The sequence below is a fragment of the Hypanus sabinus genome, chromosome 4 (genome assembly GCF_030144855.1).
Source record: "Hypanus sabinus isolate sHypSab1 chromosome 4, sHypSab1.hap1, whole genome shotgun sequence".
Taxonomy (NCBI): Eukaryota; Metazoa; Chordata; class Chondrichthyes; order Myliobatiformes; family Dasyatidae; genus Hypanus; species Hypanus sabinus.
The window spans coordinates 155,832,121-155,857,546 of record NC_082709.1 but is presented as its reverse complement, the minus strand read 5'-3'; the positions used below and the strand labels follow the sequence as shown (position 1 = coordinate 155,857,546).

At 41.2% G+C, this 25,426-nt stretch overlaps 1 protein-coding gene across 7 annotated transcripts in view; it reads left to right on the top strand.

Moving 5' to 3' along the window:
* The first annotated feature begins 23,045 nt into the window (after positions 1 to 23,045).
* The window catches only part of LOC132393385 (HMG box transcription factor BBX), a 134,777-nt gene continuing 132,396 nt past the window's right edge, over positions 23,046 to 25,426 (top strand). For 2 of the 7 annotated variants that reach the window (XM_059968516.1, XM_059968515.1), the window contains exon 1: positions 23,085 to 23,102. The gene's annotated coding sequence lies outside the window, so the exon portion shown is untranslated. Of the gene's footprint in view, positions 23,362 to 23,996; positions 24,229 to 25,426 lie in introns of those variants that run through there. The other 5 variants (XM_059968522.1, XM_059968518.1, XM_059968521.1 and 2 more) reach the window with 4 other exon arrangements.

Below are 25,426 nucleotides of genomic sequence, written 5' to 3'. Positions count from 1 at the left end.
TAGTTAAAAATGCGTGCAGAGCATACCTTCCCAATGGTTTTCCCTTAAACAAAGCAAGAGGAGGACAAGCCCATTCCACGTGCTATTTTATACACCAAGGATATTTAAAACTGGACACCTGGCATCTATCCAATGAGAAAAACAGCTGCAGTTTCTAAACTAACCAATCACAACAGATCATAATGAGGTGAATTTTGAGGCAAGAGTCCATCTTTACGTACAAGAGGTCAATTTAAGAGTCTGTTAATAGTGGAACAGAAGTTGTCCTTGAACCTGGTGGTACATACTCAATATTCTCATCGAATATACCACAAAAACGTAATTATCAGCATATAAATGTTCTTTTATAATTTGTTTGGAGCATCTACTTGATGCTCATTGTATTAATATGCCAATCACATTCTTACAAATTCATGTACAAATTCTTGTACGGATTTGTAACCTAATTCCTGCTTGAAAGTTCATAATTGTATAATTCAGAAGAGGTACCTACATTGAGTATCCTAAAACCGAACAGTGGTTCTAGATATCTCTTGAATGTGATTTTCAAAAGTAGATGACTGAGAAACAAGAAAAATCTCTCATCTAACAGCATTTTATACAGGTTAAAACAAGGAAAATGCTGTCTTACCAAATGATACCTCAAGCTATTGGTGGTAAGTGGCAGCATGAACTCAATGGGCCAAGTGGCCTAATTCTGCTTCTGTGTCTTAGGGTAACACAATGGCACTGGATGCAATTCAAATGCATTTATTAAGTAATAAGCTATGTATATTAAGAAAAGCAGTACGTATGAATAAAATGAAACTGCAATAAAGAGAAAGACTCATATATATATAAAATGATTCATCAGGACTTTCCAAAGCACTTCATAGCCAATAACAAGCTTCTTTTAGTTGCACTTACAGGTTTAACGTTTCTAGTCATCTCCCAGAAACCAGCTCTGCTTCTCTTTTCATAATACTGCCTGACCTGCTGAATTATTCCAGCATGTTCTGCTTTTATTTCCAGAGTCTGCAGATCAATTTTCTTCTTTCCTGCTGCTGACTTGGAGCAACAATTTTGGCCATATTAGTTAGCTAGTTTAATGTTCTTGTATACAGAGAATATGCCTTTGCAATGTCAACATAAAATCTGCACAGAGGGCACAGAGTTATAATATGGTTAATTGTTTGATTAATTTGCTAGAGTCGCATTTTGCAAGCCCTGTAATCTGCACTCGTGCATGTAGTCATCATGGGGCTAGTATGATGGGAGTCTGAATTAGAGTCTTCTATACTTCTTGCTGGTCAAATCCAGAAAATTATTATTTTGGGGATGGAATTTATTACTGGAAATCATTAAAGCTGTAAATGCTGAAAATCTCAAACAAAAACTAAAAATGCAGATAATACTCCACAGGTTAGGCGGATAATTTGTGGGAAGAGAAGTGGAGTCAACTTTTCAGGTTGAGCCTTGTAAAACTGTAAGGAGGTTAGGGGAGAAGATGGTGAATGTATTCTTCATGATGATTTCTTTCCAAGCTCCCATACTGTGCAAGGGCTTTTACACAAACTACAAAGCACCAACCTGAAAAATTCTATATTACGGGAAAAAGAGTATGTAGGAGGAAGTGGAGCTCCTTAAATATCAGCAAAATCATCAATGTGTGGAGGCACAGGAGATGACCAAGGTTCTAAATGAATATTCCTCATCTATACTTACCATGGAGGCACACATAGATGCTTGAAACTTGGGGAAGTTAATAACGATGTCATGAAAAGAATCCATGTGACAGAAGAGGAGGTGACGGGGATCTTAAAAAGCATAAAGGTAGATAAATACCTGGGACCTGATCAATTGTATCTTAGGATATTTTGGGAAACTGTGCCATTCCTATCAGAGATTGGTAATGAGAAAATAAGACATAGGATCAGGAATAGAACATCTGGCCCATTGAACTTGCTCCATCATTCAATAAAATTATAGATGACCTTGCCTTAGACTTGGATCCATCTATATGCTTTTCCCCCCATAACCCATAACTCCCCTACTATGCCAAAATATATTTAAAGAGGTAACTTCTACAACTTCCTTGGGCAGAAGATTCCAAAGGTTCACTACTCACTGAAAAAAATAGTTCCTCCTCATCTTTGACTTACGTCTACTCCCCTGAATCATAAAGCTATGTCCCTTAGTTCTAGTTTCACATACCAGTGGAAGCTATTTTCCAGCCTTTATCTTATCTATCCCTTTTGTAATTGTATATGCTTCTGTAAGATCCCCTCTGATTCACCTGAATTCAAGTGAATATAGTCCCAGAGATAACCACTTCATCCCTGGCATCAACTTGGTGAACCTCCTCTTCATCACGTCCAAAGCCACTACAGTATATGTTTTCTTAAGCAGAGAGGCCAGAACTGCACACAGTGCACACAATAGCCTAACCATAAACAAAAGAGAAACTGCAGATGCTGGAAATCCAAGTATCACAATCAAAATGCTGAAGAAACTCAGCAGGCCAGGCAGTATCTATGGAAACGAGTACAGTTGATGTTTTGGGCCGAGACCCTTCAGTAGCCTGTACAGTTGCAACTCAACCTCTCTGCTCTGAAATTCAATCCATCTAGCACCTGAAAACCAAACTTTCATGCACAAGCACTCCCAAGTCCCTTTGCACAACACTATGCCCCAAACTTTCATAATTTAAATAGTAATCTGATCTATTATTTTTCCTTCCAAAACTCACATTTATTGACATTGTACCCCATCTGCTAGACCTTTTCTCACTCACATAATCTATCTATATCTCTCTGCAGACTCTCCTCATTGGTATCATCACTAGCCACAGGTGAGGTGTGAGAAGATTGGGGGGGTGACTAATGTTGGGCCTTTATTTAAGAATGGCTGCAAGGAAAAGGCCTGGAGCTACAGAGGCCTGAGCTTAATGTCAGTGCTGAGTAAGTTACTGGAGGGGATTCTGAGGGAGTGGATCAACATGCATCTGAAAAGGCAAGAGCAGATTAGGGATAGTCATCATGGCTTTGTGCATGCGATATCATGTCTCAGGAATTTGATTGAGTTTTTGAAAAGGAGTCACAGTCAATATAGACTTCAGCAAGGCTGTTGACAAGATACTGTATGGTAGGATTGTCAGATGACCAGGATCCCTTCAGTTTATCTATTACCACAACAGGTCAACAGCAGATGCAATTTCCCTGCTCTCCACTCTATTCTAGACAACAGTAATGCATTTGTCAGGCTGCTGTTCATCAACTACAGCTTGGCATTCAACACAATCATCTCCTCTAAAATTATCAGCCAGCTCTAAAGACTGGGCCTCTCTGCAGCCTTTTGCAACTAGATAGCTGACTCCCTCATTGGCAGTCCTTAATCAGTACAGACCAGTAACAATATCTTCTCAGAGATACTCAACACAGATGCACATAAACTGAATTAACTTTGTTTCTTACATCCTTCACATACGTAAGGAGTAAAAATCTTTATGTTATGTCTCTATCTGAATGTGCAAATTATAGTAATTTGTAATAAATAGTATGTACAGTAAGATATGCAACAGGACAGTCAATATAGCTTCAAAATACAATTGTGTCAGCGTGAATCAGTCAGTCTGATGGCCTGGTGCAAGAAGCTGTCCCGGAACCTGTTGGTCCTGGATTTTATGCTGCGGTACCACTTCCAGATGGTAGCAGCTGGAACAGTTTGTGGTTGGGGTGACTCGGGTCCCCAATTATCCTCTGGGCCATTTTTACAGACCTGTCTTTGTATATGTCCTGAATAGTGGGAAGTTCACATCTATAGATGCACTGGGCTGACTGCACCACTCTCTGCAGGGTCCTCCATTCACAGGAGGTACAGTTCCCATACCAGACAGTGATGCAGTCAGTCAGGATGCTCTCAATTGTGACCCTATAGAAAGTTCTTAGGATTTGGGGGCTGATATCAAACGTCCTCAATCGTTTGAGGTGAAAGAGGCACTGTGAGATCCTTGGTGATGTGTATTCTGAGGAACTTGAAGCTGTTCACTATCTCCATCGCAGGTCCATTGATGTCAATACTGATAAGCCTGTCTCCATTCCTCCTGTAGTCCACAACCAGCACCTTTGTTTTGTGACATTGAGAGAGAGGTTGTTTTCTTGACACCACTGTGTCAGGGTAATCACTTCTTCTCTGTAGGCTGCCTCGTTATTATTTGAGATAAGGCCAATCAATGTAGTATCATCTGCAAATTTAATTAGCAGATTGGAGCTGTAAAGGAGGGGGCTTAGTATACAGCCCTGACAGAGGCACCTGTGTTGAGGGTCAGAGGGGCAGAGGTGAGGGAGCCCACTCTTATCACCTGCAGGTGATCTGACAGGAAGTCCAGGATCGAGCTGCACAACGCAAGGTGAAGGCCAAGGTCTCCGAGCTTCTTATCAAGCCTGGAGGGAATTATGGTGTTGAATGCTGAACTGTAGTCCAAGAACAGCATTCTCACATAAGCATCCCTCCTCTCCAGATGTGTAAGGACGGTGTGTAGAGCTGTGGCTATTGTGTTGTCTGTCAATTGGTTGCGTCAGTAGGCAAACTCTAGGGGTACAATGTGGGTGGTAGCCTGCTGCAGATGTAGTCCTTGACCAGCCTCTCAAAGCATTTACTTATTATTGAAGTGAGTGTGACAGTATGCCAGTCATTCAGACTTGGTCTTTTTAGGTACAGGGACAATGGTGGATGTTTTGAAGCAGGAGGGCACTCTACACTGTCGAAGGAAGAGATTAAAAACACACCAGCCAGTGATGCTGCGCACAGTGAGTACCCATTCAGGGATGCCATCTGGTCCCACAACCTTGTGGCTGTTCATTCATTGGAAATACCTGCGTACTTCAGCCTCTAACTGCATCCTCAGCCCCTGCTCTACTCTCTTTAGACTCCTGACTGCTTGGCTAAACACAGCTTCAATACCATCTGTAAATTCACCAATGACACCGTTGTCATTGGCTACATCATGGGTGTGATAAGTTGAGGTAAAGGAATGAAGTGCAATATCTGGTTGTATTGCAAAAACAACCTCATCTTTAACATCACTAAAATCAAAGAGAAATTTGTTGACTTCAGAGATAAGAAGTTGGGAGACCACATGCCAGTTTTCATGGGTGGGGGGGGGGGGGTGAGGCAGAGGTAGACAGAGGTAAGCAGTTTCAAATTCCTGGTTGTTAACATCTCAGATGCCTTTTCCTGGGCCCAGAACACTGATGCAATTCAGTTCAGTTCAGTTTATTGTCATTTAGAAACCACAAAAGCAATGCAGTTAAAAAATGAGACAACGTTCCTCCAGAATTATATCACAAAAGCACTCAACAAAACAGGCTACACCAGAAAATCCACATAACATTTGGTAATCCCCAAATCCAGAGTCCAGAGAGGCTGCTGCATATTAATATCGCGCTACCGTCTTAGTGCATTCCCTGGAAAGGAACTCCACACCCACCAGAGAAAACAAGACTACAAAGACACACCAAGTCAGGAAACCAACTCTACCACCCACCAAACCAAAAACTAAAGCTACAAGACCTACACAAAACCACATAGTTACACATAGTTATAGTTACAACAGTGCAGACAATACCATAACTGATAAAATAAACAGACCATGGACACAATAAAAATAGTCCAAAGATGTTAAAAGACTATAAATTCGAAAGAAACCACCACACAGTTTCCACAAGTCCTCAGGGCCCCGACAGACTGGCCATCCCATGCCAGTGGGAGAAGGGAGTACCCCCGCTATGGACTTTCAAGGAGCCAGCGTACTCAGCCTCGCAGACGCAGTGCACAATGAAAGCTCCGTCGGACCCAGCCTTGCATACATTCTTAATGAAGGTGTCTCAGCACTTGTATTTTCTTAGAAACTTATGGAGATTTGATGGCCTACCAAATATGCAGCTGCCCTGTTGAAAGTGTTCCAACTAGCTGGTAACAATTCCATTCCAATGAATGCAAGCAGCAGCATACAGATGTACTGTAGCCTAATCCATCATTGGCACAGCTCTTCTCACCACTAACAACATCTACAGGAGGCACTGACTCTGGAAAGTAGGACTTATCACAAGGATCTCCACCAAGAGGGTCATTCCCTCTTCTCAATCTTATCATTAGGCAGGAAGTGTAAGAGTCTGATGTCCCACTCCACCAGGTTAAAGAATAGTTACTTTCCTACAGACAACAGCTTATGAACCAACCTGGTCAAACCCAACCCTATCTCAACAACAGAAAACTACTGACCACCTTTAGCATTACAATGGACCTCTCTGATTTTGTTGCGGTGGGGGGGGGGGGGTTGCATTAATGTCTTATTTTTCCACAGTGTTTTTATTCTCTTTAGGGGTCTTATATACAACAACATCTGTATAATTTTTGTATAATTTATGTTTTGTGCGTAGTCTGAACCTACATGCCTGTGATGGTGCTGTGAGTGTTTCATTGTGCCTGCACTTCACTATACTGTCCACACAACAATAAACTTCTCTTGACTTGACCTGGACAATTGGATATAAAGTTGGCTTGGCAGTAGTAGACAGAATGGCAGGGGAGGCCTAGAAGCCTGTGACCAGCCATGTGCTTCAGGGATCAGTGTTGGATCCACTGGATCAACATTGTTGATCATTGATCATGCCATTTGCATTGCAATGAGAATGTAGGTGGCATGGTCATTAGGTTTGCAGATGACTAATATTGGTTGGATAATAGACAGCAAAGTTATCTATGATTACAGTGGAATCTTAATCAACTGGGCAAGTGAACTGGGAAATGGCAGATGGATTTTAATTCTGATAAATGTGAGGCATTACATTTTGACAAGACAAAACCAGAGCAGGACATAAGCAGTAAATGGTAGGGCCCTGGGAAGTGTGTAGAATAGAGACCTCGAAACAATCTTTTTATGATATTTGGGGACCTTTCCTAAATTACTTTCCCAATTTATAAAGTTTAACAGTGCACAGACTTTTATGTATATTTTTATCTTCTCTTAAGTGAATATGTTTTTTTTTCTAATTATCCATTGTCATCAATCAGTTTTTTTCTTTGGTAGTTGGTAGGGGGTTGACTTTTTTTATATATTAAAAAATTTATTTTATGATGTATGACCTATCTTTAAATTTTTGATTACAGAGTGGTATACCTTTATGTGTTATGCTATAACATTTTGATCAATTTTATTACAATATATGAATGTACACAAGTTATGTTGAGATGTATCTATGTGTTGCACTCTGTAAATTTTGTTTTTCTTCTGAATAAAAATATTATAAAAAGAAAGAACAGAGACCTAGGTGTGCAGCTACATCATTCCCTGAGAGCGGCATTGAAGGTAAACAACGTTATGAAGAAGGTGTTTTGGCATACTTTCCTTAATCAGTTAGGATATTGATTACAGGAATTGTGACATGATGTTGAAGCTGCATTTAACATTTCTAAGGCCATATTTGGTAAATTGGTTTGTTATTACTATCACATGTCTCGAGGTACAGAGAAGATCTTCGTTCTACATCCTTCTATACAGTTCACTTTGTTACAACAATGCATTGAGGTAGAGCTATGCAGAATAAAGTGTAACAGTGACTGAGAAAATGCAGTGCAGCCAGACAGCAAGGTGCAGGGCCATCATGAGGTAGATTGTGAGATCAAGGGTCTAATTTATTGTACTTAGAGACCATTCAATAGTCTGAATAATTGGAATACTGCATTCAGTTCTGATAGCACTTTAAGAGGAAGAACGTTACTAAATTGGAAAGGGTGTAAGGAAAAAGATTTACAAGGATATTTCTGGGACTGGAAGTTTGAGTTCTAAAGTGAGACTAGGCTGGGTCAATGTTTTATTACCCCGGAGAAGAGGAGGCTGATGGATGACGATATTGAGATTTATAAAATTCTAAGAGGCATAGATAAGATGAAGAGCAAATTTTTCCCAGGGTAGGGGAATCCAAAGCTAGAATACTTAGAAGACATTGTTATAAGGTGAAGGGGTAAGATTTACAAGGAACTAGAGAGGCAACTTTTCCATACGTAATATGGTGCATATATGAAATGACCTGTTAAAGCAGTGAGAGAGGTAGGTATAATTTTGATATTTAAAAGACACTTGGACAGGTATATGGATAGAAAGGTTTAGATGCATATGCCAAATGCACAGTTAGGCAATTTGGTTGATAGGGATAAGTTAGACCAAAGGGCCCATTTCTGTGCTGCATAACCTTATGGCTCTAAATTAAGAATAAATATATATTTTGGGAAGAATTGCTTCAGCTGAGTATCCAGAAATGTCAACCAAAGGTGATGGAGATTAGTAGAAGGGAGAAGTCAACCAGTTTTAGCAATGGATCTTACAGGATATAGAAAGGTTGATTAATGCTGTGCAGTCCAATCGTGTTAGATGCCAACCTCGAGGATTATTGTTAGGGCAAGCAGTTTATTGCAGCAATCTTCAGAGTTGCATAAAACCAAATCCTGCAAGTGTTAATAAACAGAAATTGGGTTGTACCAATGCTTATTAAATAATTATATTCTCTAAATTTCTAAGATAAATATAAGTGTCCTGATGCCTTCATTTTGCATCCAGCCATCAAGTTCAAAGGACACCACTTCTCCTACTCCAAAGTTATGTCACCAAGAAACATATCTTCCCCTCCCTTCAGTAATCTAATAGAGCAATTGTTCTGAGATACCTTGGTCTACTCTTTAATTATCCCAAGCAACACCTTACCTTTTCCAAGTTTCTCCCCATGTAAGCATATGATATGCAGCATAAATCTTTTTCACATCTTGCTTATTTCCATCCAGTGTCCAAAACATTCACTTTTGGTGATACGGTAATTTATTAATTTTTTTCCCAATTTATTGCACTGTATTTGTTGCTCATGATGTCTCCTTGAAAAAACGCTATTGGTTTCATCATTTTATGGAGTATGTCCTTTTGGTCAGGCAGCATGACCCTAATCACCTGGTTATGCATCATTTTAATTTTCTATATCAAATGCATCCTAATTTATATATTTGAGGAAATACTTTGTTTAGGCTTTTTCAAAATTAATATTTTTAATTGTTTCTTGAATTAATGTTGAAAACATTAAGGAGAAATTTCAAGAAATTTGTCCTAAGGATTTTATGTATACAAAATCACAAACTTTATTGATGTAAAACTTACATTCAATGTTAAAAAATCAGAAATAGCATGCATTTTTCTTTTTGTGAGCAACAGGAAAAAAGAATAAATACTGTTTCCAAAAGAGCCAAGTTGAGTTTGTTGTCCTGTGCACAAGAACAGTGAGTTAAAGGTACAAAACAAAACTAGCTTGCACCTGAATCAGAGGCACATAACTTTAGAGTTAGTGAATAGAGCACCAAAGAAAAATATTTCAGTGTAGTTGAAGGATGCGACCAGAAAAATTAAAGGCAATGTACATGATCACACTGCATAATCTAAATTCAACTCACACATTCTCAGCTTAGGGTAAAATATTCATTCAGTGGCATTTGGGAGAGAAACCTTCACATAAAGATGTTAATAAAGACATGAAAGGAATCAAAACACTGTTCAGTTCATAGGTTTAATTATGACCTTGTGAGATATATAATTATTAACAGATTTAAACTGACAGCAAAAATTTCTGTTTTCCAAATTTTATTTCCTTTTTTTCTTTTTTAACATTATTAGCATAATGTTGGACACAACTGATATTATAATAGAAGTGATAGAAGTAATAACACACTAAAAGAAGTAACATTTTCAAACAAAAATGTCTATTGCTGGGAATCTGATGGCTACCTTGTACAGCCTTAGTGGGATCCACTCTTACTATTGAATAGCATCAATGTGTAAGACACAGTATTTCACCATTAAAATTTGAAAATACCAATGACAGTTCCAACCATAAGACTGCTTGCAAATATTTATGTTCATGAAACAAGTTTCACGATTATTATTAGAGTTCCATGCGCCAATAAACTTCTAATGGTACACTCTTTACAGCTTATCCAGGGTATTTATGGAGAGGAAAAGTAATCGTTTATCCACTTAACCAATTTAATTAGAAAAGTTGTAAATGGGTAGTATAGAAGAGTAAGAAGAGTAAGTTAAAATATTTTATTCAATATGAAATCTGGTCCACATACACTCAGTGGCCTCTTTATCACGTACCTCCTGTGCCTAACAAAGTGGCCACAGAGACTATGTTCAAAGTTCAAAAGTACATACAGCCCTGAAATTCTTTTTGCAGTGGGCATTACACATTAAATCAAAAGTACAGTAACTGTAAACAGGATCAATCAATAAAAAACTGTGCAAATGCAAATATAAATCAATAACAATAAATAATCCGAGCATGAAATAGCAAGATAAAGAGTCCTTAAAGTGAGATCATTGGTTGTGGAAACATCAGAAATAGAACGAATGTAGTTAACTTGGTTGAGGGGTAGTAACTGTTCTTGAACCTGGTGGCGTGTGTCCTGAGGCACCTGTACCTTCTACCTGATGGCAGCAGTGAGAAAAATCCGTGGCCTGGGTGGTGAGGATCTTTGATAATGGATGCTGCTTTTTTACAATGATGTTTCATGTGGATATGCTCAATAGTTGGGAGGGCTTTACCCAAGATATACTGGGCCAAATCCACTACCTTTTGTCGGATTTTCTGCTCAAAGGCATTGGTGTTCCCAAACCAGGCCTCAATGCAGCCAGCCAATACACTTTTCACCACACATCTGTCAAGGTATTTTGATGGCATGCCAAATCTTCACTGACTTCTAAGGTGCTGCTGTGCTTTCTTTGCAATTACATTTATATGATGGGCCCAGGACAGGTCCTCTGAGATAGGGGCACCCAGGAATTTAAAGTTACTGACCCTCTCCACCTCTGCTCCTCTGATGATTACTGTTTCATGGGCCTCTGGTTTCCCTCTCCTGTAGTCTACAATCATTTCCTTGGTTTTGCTGACATCGAATAACAGTTTGTTGCTAGGACACTCGGCCAAATGTTTGTGATCTTCTGAGGCTGTAACCCATCCACTTCAAAATTCAACATGTTGTCCATACGGAGATGCTCTTCTGCATGCCTCTATTGTAATGTGTGGTTATGTGAGTTACCATTGCCTTCCTGTCAGCTTGAACAAGTCTGGCCAATCTCCCCTGACCTCCACAGAACTGCCACTCATGGGATTTTTTGTTTTTGTTTTTCATACCATTCTCTATAAACTCTAGGAACCACTGTGCATGAAAATCCCAGCAAGCCTGCAGTTTCTGAGATATTCAAGCCCCCATCTGTAACTATCAATCATTCTACGGTCTAAGTCATTTAGGTCACATTTCTTCCCTATTCTGATATTTGGTCTGAATAACTGAACCTGTTGACCATATCTGCATTCTTTTATGCATTAAGTTGCAGCCATATGATTGTCTGATTAGATATTAGCATTAACGAGCAGTTGCGCAGCTGAACCTCACAAAGTGGCCACTGAGTGAAATTGTCTCATTCTACGAAATCGAATGGACAAAAATGAACTGGATGGAAAGGTATAAAAAAGAGCGAGAAAAGTAAATGAAAACCTTCTAAAAGAATTAACAACAATTAAAAGCTGAATAACAATGCTTTCTAATAATTTTTACTTTTCAGTAATAAACAGGTTGGCTTACCATACATTTCATGGAGTATTTATATTATAATGTACATGTCCTAGCTTATTTTCTGAATCAATGAGAGAAGTGGAACACCTTTGCATTTGAATGGTCTGTTGGATGATAGGATGCTATTTTTGGGAAGTTTCAGGGGAGCAAAACATCTTTTTTCAGCTTCTACCATAATGCCACAGACAAATGGGCAAGAACTTTCACTAGAAATTGCTATACAACTTGTGCATTAAGATGAAAACTAATTAAACTCTCCATTGTTTTAACTGCAATATCCAGCCCAATGAGCTTTTAATAATGCATTTCTGTCTGTATCCCAAAATTAAGATATGTTAATTGTATTACATTATTATGTTTATAATATTATTAGTATTCATTTGCCATCAACATATTAGAGGATCTATCTTGGGCCCAACACAGTGTTCACTAGGGCATCAAGCCCCTATGATGTACAGTAATACACAAGGTACTGAAATCCTGTAGCGATCAGCTGGCTGGAGTGCTCAAGAACATCTGCAGACTCTCAATACTACAGTCACTGGTTCTCACCTGCTTCAAAAGGGCATCAATCTTACTGGTGCCCAACGACAGCAGGGTGAGCTACCTCAATGACTATTGCTCAGTAGCCCTCACACCGGAATGCAATCTCACTGGCTCTCCACTTAGCTTTGAGGCACCTGGACAACAGTAATACATATACCAGTCTGCTATTTATTGAATACTGCTCGGTGTTCTTTACCATCATTCCCCCAGTACTAATCAACAATCTTCAAAACTTGGGCCTCTGTACCTCGCTTGACTTCTTCATCAGGAGGCCACAGTCAGGGTGGATCAATAATAACATCTTCTCCTTGCTGACAATCAACACAGGCACTCCTCCAGGATGCTCTACTCTGTCCACATTCACGATTATATGGCTAGGCACATGGCGACACCACTGCAGTTGGCAGAATTTCAGATGGTGACAAGACTGGAGTGAGGTAAATTGGCTGGTTGAGTAGAGTCATAGCAACAACTTTGCCCTCAATATAAACCAGACCAAGGAATTGATTGTAAATTTCAAAAAGGGATAATCAGGAGAACACACACCAGTCCTCGTTGAGGGATCAGCGATCAAAAGGGTGAACAGCTTCAAGTTCCTGGGAGGCAACATCTCAGGGGATCTATTCTAGATCCAACACACTGATGCAATCATGAAGAGGGCACACCAGTGGCTATACTTCATTAGAAATTTGAGGAGATTTGATATCACCAAAGACTACTGCAAATTTCTTCAGATGTACAGTGGAGAGTAATCTGATTTATTCAAGATGTTGTAGCGGTGTGCTATACGCAGCGCCAAAATCACGACACGGAGTCGGTAACTGCAGTCGAAGGAAAAAACTTTATTCGAAATCCTCAGCCTCACTTTTAAGCCTCCCTCAACCTGCCCCCCGTGGCGCAGAGGTTCCAAAGCTCTGTGCTCGCAAACCCCCGTAGGCTATCTAATTGTGAGCCGGTTCGGATGTGCCAGGAAATGGGTCGCCACAATCTACAAAAAAGCTGGATGAACTCAGCAGGTCGGGCAGCATCCGTTGACAAAAGCAGTCAATGTTTCGGGCCAAGACCCTTCATCAGGACTAAAGAAGGAGGGGGCAGGGGCCCTATAAAGAAGGTGGAGGGAGGGTGGAATGTGCCAGGTGAAAAACCAGAGGAAAGATCAAGGGGTGGGGGAGGGGAAGCAGGGAGGGGATAGGCTGGAGAGGTGAAGAAGGAATCTAAGGGGAAAGCACTATGGGTAGTAGAAGAAGGCAGAGTCATGAGAGAGGTGATAGGCAGCTAGAAGAGGAGACAGAGTGAAAGTGGAATGGGGGAAGGGAGAGGGAGGGAATTAGCAGAAGTTGGAGAATTCGATGTTCATACCAAGGGGCTGGAGACTACCCAGACAGTAGATGAGATGTTGTTCCTCCAACCAAAGTTTGGCCTCATCATAGCAGTAGAGGAGGCCATGTATGGATATATCCGAATGGGAATGTGAAGGAGAGTTGAAGTGAGTGGCAACCGGGAGATCCTGTCTGTTGTGGCGGACGGAGCGGAGGTGCTCGACGAAGCACTCCCCCAATCTGCATCGGGTCTCGCCGATGCAGAGGAGGCCACACTGGGAGCACTGGATGCAATAGATTACCCCCACAGACTCTCAAGTGAAGTGTTGCCTCACCTGGAAGGACTGTTTGGGGCCCTGAATGGTGGTAAGAGGGGAGGTGTAGGGACAGGTGTAGCACTTACGCTTGCAGGGATAAGCACCAGGTGGGAGATCTGTGGGGAGGGATGTGTGGACCAGGCAGTCGCGGAGTGAACTGTTCCTGCGAAAAGCAGAGAGGGGTAGAGAGGGAAAGATGTCCTTAGTGGTGGGGTCCTGTTGAAGGTGGCGGAAGTTGTGGAGGATAATATGCTGGATCCGGAGGCTGGTGGGGTGGTAGGTGAGGACAAGGGGAACATGGTCCCTGTTGTGGTGACGGGAGGATGGGGTAAAGGCTGAAGTGCGGGAAATGGAGGAGATGCGGGTGAGGGCATCATTGATGATGGCAGAAGGGAAACCACAATTCTTAAGGAAAGAGGACATTTGGGATGTCCTGGAATGGAAAGCCTCATCCTTGGAGCAGATGCGGCAGAGATGGAGGAACTGGGAATAGGGAATAGAGATTTTGCATTTGGCAGGGTCCTCCTCTCTCTTACCAACATTCAGGGCCCCAAACAGTCCTTCCAGGTGAGGCAACACTTCACTTGAGAGCCTGTTGGGGTCATCTATTGCTTTTGGTGCTCCCGGTGCGGCCTACTCTACATCAGCAAGACCCGACGCAGATTGGGGGACCGCTTCGTCGAGCACCTACGCTCCATCTGCCACAACAGACAGGATCTCCTGGTTGCCACCCACTTCAACTCTCCTTCACATTCCCATTCGAATATGTCCATACATGGCCTCCTCTACTGCCATGATGAGGCCAAACTTTGGTTGGAGGAACGACACCTCAAACCGTCTGGGTAGTCTCCAGCCCCTTGGTATGAACATAGAATTCTCCAACTTCTACTAATTCCCTCCCTCTCCCTTCCCCCATTCCACTTTCACTCTGTCTCCTCTTCTAGCTGCCTATCACCTCTCTCATGATTCTGCCTTCTTCTACTACCCATAGTGCTTTCCCTTTAGATTCCTTCTTCAACTCTCCAGCCTATCCCCTCCCTGCTTCCTCTCCCCCACCGCTTGATCTTTCCTCTGATCGGTTTTCTACCCTCTCCCAGCCTTCTTTATAGGGCCCCTGCCCCCTCCTTCTTCAGTCCTGATGAAGGGTCTCGGCCTGAAACGTTGACAGCTCCTTTCAGCGGATGCTGCCCGACCTACTGAGTTCATCCAGCTTTTGTAGTTGTTGATTTGACCACAGCACCTGCAGTGTACTTTGTGTTTATTCGATCACTGTCTGGTATGCTCCAATGTGCAGGTTTGTATACTCAGCCAACTCCATCGCCTGAACAACCCTCCCATCAGGGAGTACATCTTCAAAAAGAAGCACCTCAAGGAGACAGCATCCATCATTAACAATGCTCACTTTCCTGAGCATACTTCTCATTACTACCTTCGGGGAGAAGGTACAGGAGCAAGAAGACTTCCATTCAATGTTTTAGGAACAGCTTCTTCTCCTCTGCTAGCAGATTTCTGAACGGTCTATGAACCCATGAATACTACCTCGCTATTCCTCCTTTGAACTGTTTATTTATTCTTTGTAACTCATAGCAATTTTTATTGCACTAAACTACCACACAAAAAAACAAATTTCACAACACACACAAAATACTGGAGGAACACAACAGGCCAGGCAGCATCCATGGAAAAAAGTACTGTGAACATTTTGGGCCAAAACCCTTCGGCAGGGCTGGAGCTGAGGAGTAGATTTAAAAGGTGGAATGAGTGGGAGAGAAAGCCACCAGGCGGTAGGTGAAAACTGGAGGGGGAGGGGTGAAGTAAAGAGCCGGGGTTGATTGCTGAAAGAGACAGAAGGCCATAGAAGAAAGAAAAAGGGGGAAGGAGCACCAGAGGGAGGCGATGGGTGGCAAAAGAGATGAGGTGAGAGAGGGGAAAGGGGATGGGAAATGAGTACATGCAAGGACGGACATGCAGTATGCAGTATTTCACAGCATGCAGTATGTCAGTGATAATAAACCTGATTTTAATTTTGGGGATGACAGTTCTAAATTTTCACTATGGCTTGTGCCAATATATGCTTTTTCACTTCACTGCTGGTTGGCCTAAGTTTAATTTTAATATTATGTTTTTATATTTTGCTTCCAGAATAAATAGTTCCGTTGAACCTATCATTTCAATCTCTTTATCATTTTTAAAACCGCAATCAGTCTGTGTATTAAACTTAATACAGTACAAATCACATTTATGTAACTTGTCATAATTTAATCATTTCGACATTCGTAACATCTTGGTTAATATTCCCTCAAAATATCTCCTCTATAATGCAATGGACACTGAATAAAGAACTATATAACTGAAACACCATTTCTCATTTTTGCAATCCAACTTTTTAAATTGCTTTTTCTACCTGTTCTTTAGCCTCTTTTGGTTTGAATTCTTTTTACACAATTCAAGTCTCACCATCAAGAAGATGTTCACATTTATCTTCCTCAGATTGAAGTGGACAACCTCATTGTTTCCCAAACGGAACTTCAATTGCTGTAATTTTTTTCCCCCATTTATTGTGTCTTCCGTTTCCATCTACATAATTTCTAATTCTTTAGTGGTGTAATCTCAAACCATAAATATTAGGTATATAACCCTTTATCCTGGGACTAAATCATCAATATATAAGATGAAAATCTGGAGATACTGAACAGATCACTGCCTCAAGATTGTCTTTAATTCTCCACCAGAGAAAAATCCAGATTTAAAAAAAGAGAAATAAATCTTTTTTATTGCTTGATATATTATAACATCTCTAATAGTTCTCAATGCTCTGAAGATGTTGCCATATGTTACTGCTTAGATAATGAGTCGTACACCTGCAGTTGAATGCATAACGTTTGGTGCTTTCGTTGTGGCTCTGAGTAAAGTGCTGTAACTGTATACTGATATGTGTGAGAGTTCATATTTATATATTGTTAAGCACAACTACCATTTTTCCAACGAATTGTAATTCTGTGGTGATGACATTAACAGCTTTCACTCCTTTTTATAATGTTTACATTAAAGGTGTAGGTCTTTGTTGTCACCTACTATAGTTGCACTATAATGTGAATGACATACATGGATAATTCTGGACTTCATCTTAACAAGAGCAGAGTACTAAATGGTCGTTAGCTGGTAGATGGAATTTGATATTGAGAAATTTGGTGAACTTTGGCAGACTTAATATTAAAAACAAAGGAGCTAAATTTTGTAAAGCACAGAGAAAATAGGAGCCTTAGTTTCCATTTACTCTAATTCCGAAGATTCTTGCATTCTTAGATTATTCACTTATCGGTGATCATATTGCTAATTACCTAAAAGTAGGTGATAATAATCGACCTTATTGAACTGCTGCAATTTCTCATGACTGGACATGATTGTACATTCTTTAGACCCTGATGGACAAAGAAGAAATGGCAGTATATATTTTCACACTGGGACTGTCTGGGTCTTGGAAGGGAACCTACATGTGTTAACGTTCCCATGCACAAGTTTCTCTTTGCCTCTTTGGTTGCAGGAGTAGGTTTTACTACATGCAGGCAGGGATTGCTTCACAATCTAAAGGAAATTGTATATGTTCAATCATCAGGGAACATCTGCAATTATGAACTTAAGATGGAAAGAAAGATAATGATGAAGCTGCTAAGGAGTAGATTACAAAAGCTTGGAGATCAGTTTAGAATGTTCTAAATGACCTTGACATTCTTTTGGAGAACCATGGATCCTATGGTACAGATTCTCCATGCCAGGACCTCCAGGCTCAAAAAAGACTTCTCACAAGCCATCAGGCTGATCAATACCTCCACCTATTAACCCACTCCATCATACTCCCCAATTCCCTGCTTTATCATTTCCTTTCAGAGCCACTTATTGTATAGGTACAGCAGTCACTCTATGTACATACAATCTGTGTGTGTGTGTGTGTGTGTGTGTGTGTGTGTGTGTGTGTGTGTGTGTGTGTGTGTGTGTGTGTGTGTGTGTGTGTGTGTGTGTGTGTGTGTGTAATATAAATTACATATTTATAATTATTATATTATTTATGTTTATTGCTTTTCTAATGCTGAATTGGATCTGGAGTAACAATCACTTTGTTCTCCTTTATAATTGTGTACAGAAAAATGCCAATAGATGCTCTTGAATTTTGGATATGACCATAAGACATAGGAGCAGAATTAGACTATAGTGTTGAGACTCCCTGCTTCCTCAACACGAACTACCATCTACCATCTATTTTTGTATTGTCTGCAAACTTGGCCAACAAAGTCATCAATCCCGTTATCCAAATCATTGACATATAATGTCAAAAGATGTAGTACCAACACCGACCCCTCAGGAGCACTACTAGTCACCAACAGCCAACCAGAAAAGGCCCCCTTTATTCCTACTCTTTGCCTCCTGCCAGCCAGCCAATCCCCTATCCCTAGTATCTTTCCTGGAATACCATGGGTTATTACCTTGTTAAGCAGCCTCATGTTTGGCACCCTTTCAAAGGCCTTCTGAATATCTAAGTAAACAACATTCATTGTATTTCATTTGTCTATCTTGCCTGTTACTTCCTCAATGAACTCCAAGAGATTTGCCAGGCAAAAATTTCCACTTAAGGAAACCATGCTGACTTTGGCCTATTTTATCATGTGCCTGAAAGTACCCTGAAACCTCACCTTAATAATGGACTAAACTATCTTCCCAGCCACAGAAGCCTATAATTTCCTTTCTTCTGTCTCCCTCCCTTTTTAAGGCGTGGAACCAATCCACAATCTAGTGATTCTTGAAGGATAATTACTAATCCCACTACAATCGCTTCTGGCCCAACACTCGAATCTCTGGCATACAGTTAATGTCTTCCACAGTGAAGACCGGTGCAAAATACTTATTAAGCTTACTAATTTCTTTGTTCTCCATTACTACCTCTCCAGCAGTCCTATATCTACTCTCACCTCTCTATTACTCTTTATATATTTGAGAATACTTTTCGTATCATCTTATATTATATGAACTTACCTTCATATTTCATCTTCTCTCTCTTTATGGCTCTTTTAGTTGCATTCTTCTGGTTTTTAAAAGTTTTTCAGTCCTCTAACTTCCCACTAATTTTTGCTGTATTATATGTCCTCCCTTTCCCTTTTATGCTGTTTTTGTCTTCCATTGTCAGCCGTGATCGCCCCATTGGAATACTTCATCTTTGGGAGCTATCTTTCCTGTGCCTTCCGAATTGCTCCCAGAAACTCCAGCCATTGTTGTTCTGCCAACATTCCTGCTAGTGTCCCCTTCCAATTAACTTTGGCCAGCTCCTTTCTCATGCCTCTGTAATTTCCTTTATTCTACTGTATTACTGATACATCTGATACTGATACAACTATCTTCTCCCCCTCAAAATGCAGCGTGAATTCTATCATATTATGATCAGTGCCCCCTGAGGGGTTCTTTACCTTAAGTTCCCTAGTCAAATCTGGTTCATTACACCCAATCCAGAATTGCCTTTCCCCTCGAAGGCTCAACCACAGTCTGCTCTAAAAAGCCATCTTGTAGGCATTCTACAAATTCCCTCTCTTGGGATCCAGAACAAACCTGATTTTTCTAATCCACTAGCACATAGAAATCCCCCATTACTATCGTAACATTGCCTTTTTTACATGCCTTCAGGGCTTTGCCATCGACTGTTTCTCAGCCACTTGTAAACTTTGATTTTTGTTTTGTTGTTTGATTTCAGGAGACAGGTTGTGGTGTTTTGTGTGAGTAACTCGAATAGGCCATGAGAGAGCAAGGTAGGCCAGAGGAAATAGGCAACAAACCAGCTGGTAAGGACAAAAAGACCATCAGGATCATTTTACACTTGCATTTTCTTAACTCCAGCCACTCCGATTCTACATCTTCCGAACCTATTTCACCTCCTTCTAAGGATTTAACTTCATTTTTTACCAATAGCGTCACTCCACCTCCTCTGCCTACCTTCCTATCCTTTCGATACAGTGTGTATCCTTGGATGTTAAGCTCCCAACTATGATCTTTAAGCCAAGACTCAGACTCAATTATCATACCTGATCATTTCTAGCTGTGCAGCAATATCTACTTGTTCTGTATACTGCGCACATTCAAATATAACACCTTCATGATTGTATTCATCACCCTTTTCGATTTTGTCCCCAAGTAACACTTCAATTCATCCCACTGACTGCGATTTTACTCCATCATCTGCCTGTCTTTCCTCAGTCTCACTACTCACTGCGTGTAGTTGCACACCAACTGCCTCATCCTCAGCCCTATCATTCCTGATCCCATCACCCTGCCAGGTTAGATTAAATCCAGCCTGACCGCTCTAGCAAACCTGCCCACAAGGATGTTGGTCAAGTGTAACCCATACTTTTTGTACAGGTCATATCTTCCCCAGAAGAGATCTCAACCTTCCAGAAGTCTGAAACCCTGCCTCCTGTATCAATTCCTTAGCCACACATTGATATGCCAAATCATCCTGTTCTTACCCTCACTGGTTATGGCACAGGCAGCAATCCAGACACCGCTACCCCTGAAGTCCTGCTTTTCAGCTTTCTACCTGACTCCCTATATTGTCTTTTTAGGACCTCCTCCCTTTTTCTACCTACGTTGTCAGTATCGATTATCCATAACAATTTCTGGCTGTTCACCCTCCCCTTTTACAATGTTGTGGACTTGAACCGAGATATCCCTGACCCTGGTACCTGGGAGGCAAAATACCATTCAGCATTCTTTTTCATGTCCACAGAACCTCCTGTCTGAATGGACAATTCTGACACTGCACATTACTTTTGGTGTAAAGGGCTAACAAAGGATACATAGGAAGCTTTCCAGAGAAGAATAACTTCATTTATGGGATGACCTTAGTAAAGAAATGACTGCGTCCTGGGTGTAGGTGTAATGATGCAGGAGAACTTTCAAAATGGAGAAGAAAAGGAAAATGGGAAAAAGGACTCTTTATTTTGGTGCGTTGATCAACAAATACGTTAACAAAGATAAAAGATTTTGAGAGGAGATGAGAAACACTTCACTCCACTGCTCATGATCTGGAACACTCAACCTGAGAAGAAGACCGATTTGATAAATAACTATAAAACGAGATAGGAAATGTACTTGGTCATGTGAAACTTACAGTGTAATAGCAGATAGCATGGAAATGTAAACAAACATAACTTATCTTTCAATGGACAAGCATTGACATGACCGGCTGAAGGGCCACAATCTATTCTGCATGTATCTGAGGTTCGTGATTTTATAAGAATTAGCTACAAAATTTTGCATGGATATTGTCAACATTCTCAAAATCACTTTTATTTCTTCATTAATTGTTCATAGTCATATGACACAGAAAGGGCCATTTTTGATGCTATTTGTTTTAGTTTAGATTGATAGGACTGAATCTAGAAAATTCAGAAATTCATTCACTTTAAGGATCTGAATAAATAGTTTTCCATTGTAACTAAAACAGTTTTGATTGAGATGTATATTTAATTATACATTATGCTGAAAATCATGCATAAATGTTCTTTTCTTACCAGACAAAAGAAATTTCCTAACTTGTTCCATGAAGATCATGTTCTTTAAATATCAAGCGTTACCTACACTTTCTGATGGTGACACAACAGTTAGCACTGTTGTTTCACTGCTCCACATTACCTGGGTTTGATCCTGGCCTTGGGTACTATCTTGTGTGGAGTTTGCACATTCTACCTTTGACCAGCATGGATCTCATCTGGGTGCTCTAGCTTCCTCCTACATCTGGAATATGTACAGATAGATTACTTGGCTATTGTAAATTATTGCTGGTGAGTGGCTTTAGAAATGACAGATACCAAGGCAGTGGGAATGGGAATGTTCAGAGTTCACATAGAGTAGGTGAAACAAATGAGCTCCTTCGATATTGTAAGAAAATATTGGAAATATGTCTAAATTTGGATACGTCTTCGTATATTGCCATGGTCTCTTTCTGTCTCATAAATACTGCATTAATTTCACTGATTGAACACCAGAAACACTCACCTGTTTTAAAACATATCAACATTCACCAGCTTTATATGGTGACAGCACTGGCTTCCTCAATCTTGTATAGAGGAAAAATATTTTCCTCTCCATAGATGCTGCTTAACCTCCAGCGTTTTGACAATGTTACCTGGAAAAGTAGTCTTCATTTACACTCAGTGGAGAGAGTAAGGCACTGCAAAAGAGGTTCTCTAGGCTCACCTTGCCCTGAATTTTTCTGTTCACATTCTTACCATTTGTAGCATTTGCTGTTAACTATTTGGGCCAAGTGAGATTTACACAGTTCCAATGTCTTGCCTCTTGCTGCTATTTCCTGGTATTATAATAATGTAATTGGATTAAAAGTCTTTGGCTGAGCTTCTACCAACACCTTTCTATCTCTTGAACATTTTTAGAGAGGTGAAAGCCATGAGATTTATGGAGTATGTAATTTCTGTATTTGTTGCTTTATGTCTAATCCATTCTCATACCTAGCATGCAACACGCCCAAGAATACTTTAAGAGAGTATATGTTATTTATTCACCGTCACACCGTTTTAGAGGTTGTTCTTTGTGTCGCATTGGTTTTCCAGAGATATGGTTACATACTGTATGTTGCATCTGTTGCAAATGTCCCAATGCATTCTCTGTAGCTTGCTCTTTTCCGTGTTGTAATCCTGTAGTGAAACCGCATGCAATATGCCTGATGACGAGTCCCTATTACAGTAGCTCCGGCTTGTTTCTCCCCATCTCTCTAAACGCACATTTTAAAAAATCTTAACTGCATCCTGAACATGGTTTGGTAATGGGGGGGGGGGGGGAGAACGAATCCCTCAGTCGACTGTTTCTCTTTCAATCCCCCTCCCTTCCCCTTTTCTTGTTCTGCTGGTCCAGTTTAAACGAAGTAAAAACATCGAGTTCTTGCAATAAGCCAGTTCTTTCTGTGTCTCCGTGTGAGAGAGGGAGGGAGGGAGAGAGAGAGAGAGAGAGAGAGACCGAGAGGGAAAAAAGAACCATATGCAGCACTGCTGTGCGCACACATATTTATATAATCTTTTTTTTCTTTTTGCAAGGGAAGGTTAGTTAAACAGTGTGTGTTGTGCCTGTTTCTGGTAGTTGTTACAGTCTGTCTCTTTGGTTGCTCACGGCTCTTGCCCGGGCCTGGCAACCAATGAGGGTCCCTGTTAGTGACAGCAGCTTCTCGCCCTCGTACAAACAGCCGGGGAGAGGAGAGAAGAGGAGAGGAGAGAGAGTGAGTGTGTGTGAGAGAGAAAGGGGGCAGAGGGAGAGCGCCCTCGGGTCAGTGGTCAACTTCTCCTGCTGACTGTCACTCGCACAACAGCCGACTTTTCAAACACACAACTTCTCTCTCTCTCCCTCTTTCTGTCATCGGGCCGGTGATCACCCTGCACATTAATACGGGAGGGAGAGAGAGAGAGAGAGAAGGAGGCTTTAACCGGCCGCTAGCGCCGGGCTGGAGTCTGGGCCGCCGCCACCCGCCCGCCCGCCAGGTGTGTACCATAAGACACTTGCCATCGACCGTTTCTCAGCCACTTGTAAACTTTTCCTCTTTAATTTTTGTTTTGTTGTTTGCTTTGCACGACACTGATGGGTTGTGGCGTTTCGTGTGAGGGACTCGAGTAGGCCAGGAGAGAGTGAGCTAGGCCAGTGGTAAGAGAGAGGGAGCCGGCTGATAAACTGTTAGCCCAGGGCAGGGCAGGGCAGCTGCGAGTGGGGTTTGTGGTGACTTAAAAACTCCACCGGGGGCCAGCCGGCATCCGTGCTGGGGCTGAGTGTGGTCGGGGGAGGGGGCTAAATCCACAGATTACAGTCAGCCAGCGCTGGCTGTCTCCATACTGTACAATAATGTGATGTTGTCAATAACTTGGGTGCCAGAGAGAGAGGGAGGGAGGGAGGCCTAGTACTTCAACACCACCCCCACCCCTTCTAATATTTTCTGTTGTTGTCTCGCACAAACTCTCCTGTTTGTTTTTGTTTCTCTCGTTCACCGTGGAATCAACGTTTGCTGCTCGGGGGTCGGAGGGCGTTTATTGCCTTCGGTTTTCTGTCATGGTAAAACAAAAATAAGGACGGGTGAAGGGGGGGGGGTTGTGGGTGGAGAGAAGGAACTGGATCGTTTCTGAAAGAGAGATCCGTGTGTGTAACGGCGAGAGATCAGCTGGTGCGTTCAGCCCCGGTTATAACAAAGTCTCTGCTAATGGGAGAGAGGGAGAGAGAAGCCCAATTCACCACGTTTTAATCTTTCCTGAGATCGTTCTGCGACCACATCGCCGTTTATTTTCTGTTTCTCTTTCCACTGGAAAGAGTTTTAGTTACCGTCGTGACCTCGGCCGAAGAAAAGATGATGGATAAATAAGGTAGAGACAATATCACTGCCTGCTCTATTATACCTGCTTTTTCTGCCCTTTCCTTGCTGTGATCAAATCGCATTATCGCTTCCCACGAGATCTGGTGTTGAATACAGTCGTGTTGTAAAGTCCCTTCTGTTTATCTTTTTAAGGTTGCACTTTTTATAAAGTGTAATTTCCTAGTCCTGTTGATTGGATACCCCCTTCCCCTCACCGTTTATGAGGACCGATGGCGTTGGTGATAGAGCTGAAACCATTCCATGCCCTGCAAATTTCACGTCCAAGCCTTGCATACAGTCACTCAGACCAGGGCACTTTTTTTCCTCTTAAAATATTATTAGTTTGCAAAAATACGCGGACAGATCACTGAATCGCCTGGTGATAATTCATCAGAAATCTAACCTTGCAACTAAAGGACGGTTGGGTCGAGCCAGGACTGAGAAACCAGGACTGAAATGGCAGCGAATGCCGCTTGTTTTGGGGAGTTTTTCCTCTCACACAGAGTGAGGTTTGCACTTCGTTTCCCCGAAGCAAGATGGACTCTCGCGCTGTGTCTTGTCAGCCTTTAGATCGACATTTTGCACACAGCGATGCAAACTTGAGCTTGGCCTACTTTGCACTGCAATAATTATGGTGGGTTGGAAGAATTCGGTAATATTTAAACGGTGATGACTTTAAAATATAACTTAGTCACTGTACTTTTTGTTGTTGGGTTTGCTTCTGCCGAGTTGCATGTATCAGATTTTTTTTGTCTGTTGTTGCAAGTAGTCCTTTTCCGGAACACCCCGTATTTTGACGTACGGTTACAGTGTACCTGTGTCATGATCTTATAAAAGTGATTGATTTCACACTTTATATCATTCTTCAGTACTGAGCAAAACTGTAAAAATACAGCATATTGTACTATTTTAATACGTAAGGCGTAGTGTACGTCCCATGTGCCGAGTATGTATAGCCCTGTCGTGTGCCGCTGACAAGTCCTGTAACTACTGGTTGGGGCTAGTGAGTCAATAGCTAGTACGTACAAGATTTACAGTTGATCTTATGCAAATTCGTCGCATTTTACCGAATTAGTTAAATACTAACACCCTTTTAAGTCAATTATGATATCGGTAATTTGCACTTCGAGTCATTGTAAGTTTTAATTCGTATTCAGATTAAGTACAGGTGTATTATTGAGGTGTTGAGTATTTCAAAATCTCGGAAA